Raw genomic sequence first — 6415 nt, 5'->3', positions numbered from 1 at the left:
GCAGACGGGCTCATTTGGTGCTGTGGTTCCTTAGCTCTGGAGTTTTTGTAACTGTGTCCGTTACCTTTCCACTTGAAAGACACTTTGGCTAGCTATACGCTTCCCGGTTGTCCTGCTGATTCTCCTTTGTTCCCATTCCCAATATCCATTCTCTGCCTTTCTCTACCCTGATATGTGAGCCCTACCGACTGCAACACCTGAGCTTCTTGCTTTGGGTTGGGTTCGTCCAATAAGAGGCGCCTGCAGAAGGCTGGAGGACAGACAGGGAGAGGAGCTGGGGTATCTGCCCCCTGCCCCCTGCTACCTCTCGGCTAAGACATGGCTTCGAAGTGGCTGTGCTCTTCTGTGTCATGGCTCCTGGCAGGTGGCCCTTCTCCTTGGGGTAAGTCACACGCTTGCCTTTTTGGGCGTCAATCTAGAGATCGTAATGGCTTCCCCTTGTTGCTGGTCCTTGGGTGATTTCTTATTCCTGGGGGGCTACTTTAAGTCTCCTCACACTTCTGTAAATGATCCTTTCATAAACTTTTTCTATTAAACCCTTTGTTCATGTCGTATGTTTTCTTTTGTTTGTCATACTTTAGACAATTTCTGGGGTCGCTCTTCCTTCCCCTCAGACCTTCCCCTCTGTAGATGTCATTCTAGCGTCTCCCGGCACGCGTGCTGCTGTGCAGCAATCTCCCTGTTAAACCACCTTCTCCCCGAAACGCTTGCTGACACTTCATGCTGATTAAATACTTCTAAGGTCTATTACTGTTTCTCATTTCACCGTATCTGTTGTCTTTCTGAAGCGGAATCACTGTTACTTTCTTCTGCCCTGACTCTGTCTTGAGCCTCCGTCCATGTTTCCATCAGGTTTCAGCTATGACTTATGTTGTGTCTTGCTTCTTCTAATTTGTATGTTAGTTTTGTAGTCAAGTATTGTTTTGTCCTTAACTGACTGACTTAATTCCGCATAATTCATCATATTCTGTTGGTGAAGTGTCTCGTGTTGTTTCATGGATTTTATTTTCTTTTTAATTTTTTCTATGTACAAAACAATCGTTGTGGAGTGTTTTCCTCTTTTCTTCATATTGGAGTGCTTATCTGTCTTATATAATTGAGTTTCTTTCCTCCCTTTTTTCTTCACCTGAATTTTCACATAATTTTTATTCTATTTCTTTTCATCTCGACATATAATAGGGTCCACTCTATCCAAACCTCCTCTTTGCCCGGGTACGCAGTGGGTAAGTTGTTCTAGACTCCCTTTTCCTTATCTGCGTCTACTGATACTCCCATTGGAGCACCTGCTGCTGTGTGTTCTCCCAGCTTGTCTGCTACACAAGAGCTCGGGAAATAGGACTCAGCCAGCAATGTGGGCACCTGCTGTTGCTGGACCATGTCCCTGATATTGTTGATAATTATGTTAAAGATCTTGTCTCAGCATTTATGCCACTGTGCAAGTGCTTCTCACGTTTTGGAAGGGGTGCCGTGCCATTCAGGGTTCAACCAGAGAAGCACAAACGCTATGAGGTATACATATATATGTTTATGTGTATTCAGGATTTGTTCTTATGTAGCTGGTTAGCAGTACCTGCAAGACCGTTTTCTTCACATCTGATGCTGGAGGTCGGAACAAGCAGTTGGAAGAGAAGATGAATGTAAAGTCGGGGACACCAAGAGCCACCTGGAGCACGAGCTGAAATACCCAAGAGAGGAGTGAGCCCACATCAGTTCTTGTTGCCTCTGGTCTTGGTGGGGTGTGTGTTCTGCAGGAGCCGGGCCCTTCTTCACAGAACTAAACACACACAGCCACACATGCACACGCACACGCACACGCATGGAAACTGAGGGGGAAGCAGGGAAGATGAACCTTTGTGGGCTCAGCTGTGCTTCCCTCCAATGAGGGAGGAGCCAGCAAATCAGCAACGATTTGTGTGAGATGCAAAATGTCTGCTGCTTCCCTTCTTCCCCCTGAATCTCCCAAGAATCTCTTCTCGACCCCCCTAACTGGAAACTTACGAGCAAGGGAATTCTGGGAAATGGAGTCCAGCCTAGCCACGTGGACAAAGGTACAAACGCGTCTTTGGAGTTTTTTACGACTATCCTCAAATAAAGTAGAGCCTTCTCTGGAGGCTTTCATTTCTGATAGACACCATGAGACCCGAGTTTCAGGTCCTGTTTCATTCATTTCTTCCCTGAAGCCAATCAAGAAAGTGACAAAATCTAAGCATCTAAAATCTAAAATCTTTAATCTAATTAAAATACTATTTGCAATTTCATGAGAAAATAAAGAGAATGATGGTCCTTATGATTCATTACACTCTGTGTTTTGATTTGATGTTCAAGTTCATACAAATTCACTCTAATAACAACTATTTTTTTCAGGGTTAGCTATGAAGCTTCCTTGTGACAAGCATCTTTTCCACGTGCAAAGTGAAGCAGAAACGAGGGTTTTAGCCAAACTCACCTTCACTGAGGCTTTTTTCCTCAGAAATGTTGTATAATCCAAACAGCAAAGTCCTCACCAAAGAGATTTCCTGAAATTACCTCAGCTGCCAAACGCATTTTCACTCAATGAGAAGCTTTGAAATGACTCGGCTTCAGCAGACAGTTCCTTCAAAAGCCACAATTAACAACCAACTGTGAAAAACACAATAGTATCTTAAAACAAAATTCAACTGGTGATGTGAAAACGTCAGCAAAACCTCACAATGAAAGAAAAGAGTTGCTGCCAAATGGCCAAACTATAGAGAAATCCACGCACCTAATTTAGCCTGTGGCTGAACATTGATCCTTTTGTCAGGAGCCAAGAACTTGCTTGGTGGCAAATCCACAAATTAAAACTCTAAACACACCCAATGTTTCCTCTGTTTGCCAGATTTGGCAGTTGCAAGCTGTTAGCTGAACATGCACATAAAATAAAACAATTTAAGAGGCTGAATTTACCCTCAGTCTTGGCCTTGTGATCATAGCGCTCACGTATATACTGTTCGCACACTTTTTAACTTAGTGCCATAAAACCATTTTCTCTCGATTTAAAGCAGTCTCTTGTTCTGTTTTCTACATTTTGTGGGGAATCCCACAGCTGAGTCACTTCAGAAATGCCCAGTAGAGCAGGTGGATTTTCCCGAGTTAAGGGGCTGGACTTTGCTTTCTTATCTGTAAAATGAGGATGATGATACCTCTATCTGATTATTGCACCAGACTCTTAGTTCTCTGAAGCGATATTCTTTAAACTGCTCTGTAAAAAGGAAAAGTGAGTCATCCCGTCTAAGCCTGGACTTGAAGAGTTTCTTTAACCTTTTTATAAGAGACCGACAAAGTTGTTTAAATTTTAAGTAGTTATCTCTCCTTTGAGAAGTGCAGATTTGAATTTACATCTTCAGAGACTCAATTGAACTAGTCAATGAAACCCTCAAAAATAGCGGGAACACATTGAAATGGAAATTTCCTAGCAATCAACCCATATGTGAAAAGGGACAGAGACCTTACTTTGTGGTCAGTTGGTAAATTTAAATCTAGGACATTCAAGTATTTATCAGTGTGAGAAGTGCATATTATTTTGTCTGTTCTTTCCCTTTGATTGAGATGAATTGTTCCAGTTGTGACCTTTCAGAATGTCACCCTAAAGCAGGGCACATTGAGCTAGCTCTCTGCCTTTGTTCCAGTGACTGTGAAAATCAAGTTCTTCATTCACATAATAGGATGATGGCTAAACTATTCCTGAGAAAGGCAACTGGCAGCTGTTAAAGTGTTATTTTCAAAAGGTTAAAAACCATCGCTTTACAAAGACGTGAAATAAACGTATGTCAAAAATTTTGTTTGTCATCAATTTTATTTCTCATCATTTAATGAGGGAAACAATAATAGTTCAATTGCCTTCCAGCCAACAAACCAACCACAGCTCTGATGTGTAGTGCCTGCCAGTTTCTGTAGTCCAATATGCCTACCATGGCTGATTTTAAGCTTTTGAGATGAGGTCAGTGGGCTCTCACAGTCCTGCAAACTAAACAATTGGTTCTGGGGCTGGCCCAGTAGCATAGTGGTTAAGTTCAAATGCTCCACTTTGGTAGACTAGGGTTCGTGGGTTTGCATCCCAGGCACAGACCTAAACACCACTCATCAAGCCATGCTGTGGTGGTGTCCCACATACAAAATAGAAGAAGATTGGCACGGATGTTAGCTCAGGGCCAATCTTTCTCAACAAAAAAACAAAAAACAAACAAAAACAATTCGTTCTCATGGGTCCGTGTATGCTGGCTCCAGCATACCACAGTCATAGAAATGCATGCAGTTTCATAAAGGAATGTTAAGATAAGGCACATAGGTTGTGAAATTGGTTAAGGTCTCACGGAGAAACGAACTTTTAGAGCTATTTTCAGCAATTATTTGCAGCTGTGCTGAACAAAATTTATGCGTTCACCTCTGCCCTTATAGAGTTGTAAAATAGCACAGTCGTTAGAGCCAAGCCCAGTGCTTCAGTGAAAGAATACTTAATATTTATTTTGTCTTTTCCAAGTAATGGATAATATTTTCTGACTAATTGTTAAATCTATAATGAAATAGCGTTCCTCTGACTCAATTTAAAAATATAAGTTCCCTGACTAGGCTATGGGGTACTTGCGAGTAGGAAATCTTTTTTAGTCCTTGTTTCTTTATCCTTCAGCAAGTACCTGGGACTCTGTAGGTGCTCAATAAATGTTTGGTAAGATGATGGTAATAATTTTTTATGGGAAAAGGAGAAACTAATTTCTCAAAATGGACAATCTCATCCTCATTCTTCTCCCTCCTTTTTAGATTCCTGCTGAGAAATATGATTGAGCCCAGTTAAGGGCAATAAATGTCCTCTGGCTTCAAGGGAAATTTTAAAGGCAATGAAAACAAACACTTTAAAGGCAGTAAGAAATGTGGGATAAATGGTGGAAATGGGGAGGTCATAAATTGGTTTCATTATTTAAACTTATTATGGAAGGATTTCTTTGAATTTTGACCTTGATTCATCATGGCAGTATAATATAGAGTTAGATTAAAATAGAAATTATAATTTCTAATGTTGATAAATCCAGTCTAAAGAACCAATAAAAGGGTGAAGACACTGGCGCAATGGTTTGTGTTTGGTCCATTCATTCATTCATTCATTCATCCAATATGCCAGGCATTGTTCTAAGTGCTAGAGATACAATAGTGAAGAAAAAAGATATTCTTCAATTTTTGTAGAACTTATTCACTAACGTGAGCATGTGTAAGCGTTCAGAAGATGAGGACAGTCCAGATGAAGACCTTGTTAGGCAGGGGAACCAGGAGTGAGTGGTGTCTGAGAGACCAAGTGGAGAATATTTCACGGAACAAGTGTGACCGAGCAGCTGTGTTTAACGCGCTTGGTAGGTTGAACAAGAGAGGACTGAAAACTGAGAAATGGTATTTAACAATATGGAAGCCCATGGTGAATCGACAAGAGCACTTGTAGTGGAGAAGTGATGAAAGCCTTACTGGAATGAGCTCAGGAGAGAATGGGAGAAGCGGAGGCAGCAAGGTTAGTCAGATCTTTTCAGAGTTCTGCTTTGAAGTGAAACAAAATGAAAGGTTACCAGAAGGTGACGTCAGTTTTGTTGTTTTCTCCTTCACGCTGCAATCTTCAGTTCTCTGGGTTTGTAGATAGCGTATTTATAGTGTATACACAATATAAAGTACCAATCAAGTTTCATTTTTTTCTATGTGGATATCAATCGACTAAGTATCATCTATTGGATACAATGTTTCCATACTGCTCTGCAGTGATGTCTTTGTCTTAAACCAAGTATTCATCATAGATGTAATGTACCTCTGAATTTCCTATTCTGTTCTACTGGTCTATCAATTCTTTCACAAAAACTGTAATCTCTTAGTTACCATAGCTTCATAACAAATCTTGACAATCAGCATAGGAATACTTTTCAGCGTTTTTTTCTAAGAATGTTTTGGTTATTCCTTACTGAATATTTGTGCATTGAAATATCTTGACTCTTCTTTACTAGTAAAGATTGCCTTGATTCTTTGCTATCCTGACTACTCACTGATAACTTCAAACATCTCAGCGTATCTATCCATGCCAGTGTTTCTAGTCATCAACAGAAGGATTGGTCACATTCTACCAATCCCAAAGTGCAGGAATATATGTATGTGTGTGTATATATATACATTCTGGACATATTTTTCAACGTTAGAACACCTCAGACATCGTTACTAAAACCTAATTTTTTAAAATCTCAAATTACTGTTTTTGAGTTACAAGGAAGCTTAAGGTTTCATATTTTCTTTTTTATTATCAGCTTTCTACCATTTTCCTGTCCATAAAAAAAGTGTGATTCCTGGCTTATCTGAAGGGACAGGACCCATCCTGATAATATTTGTGTGGAAAGGAAGAAAGGCAAAGGCAAGCACAGTGGCTGAATGCAGC

The sequence above is a fragment of the Equus asinus genome, chromosome 21 (genome assembly GCF_041296235.1).
Source record: "Equus asinus isolate D_3611 breed Donkey chromosome 21, EquAss-T2T_v2, whole genome shotgun sequence".
Lineage (NCBI taxonomy): Eukaryota > Metazoa > Chordata > Mammalia > Perissodactyla > Equidae > Equus > Equus asinus.
This window is presented reverse-complemented; position numbering follows the sequence as displayed.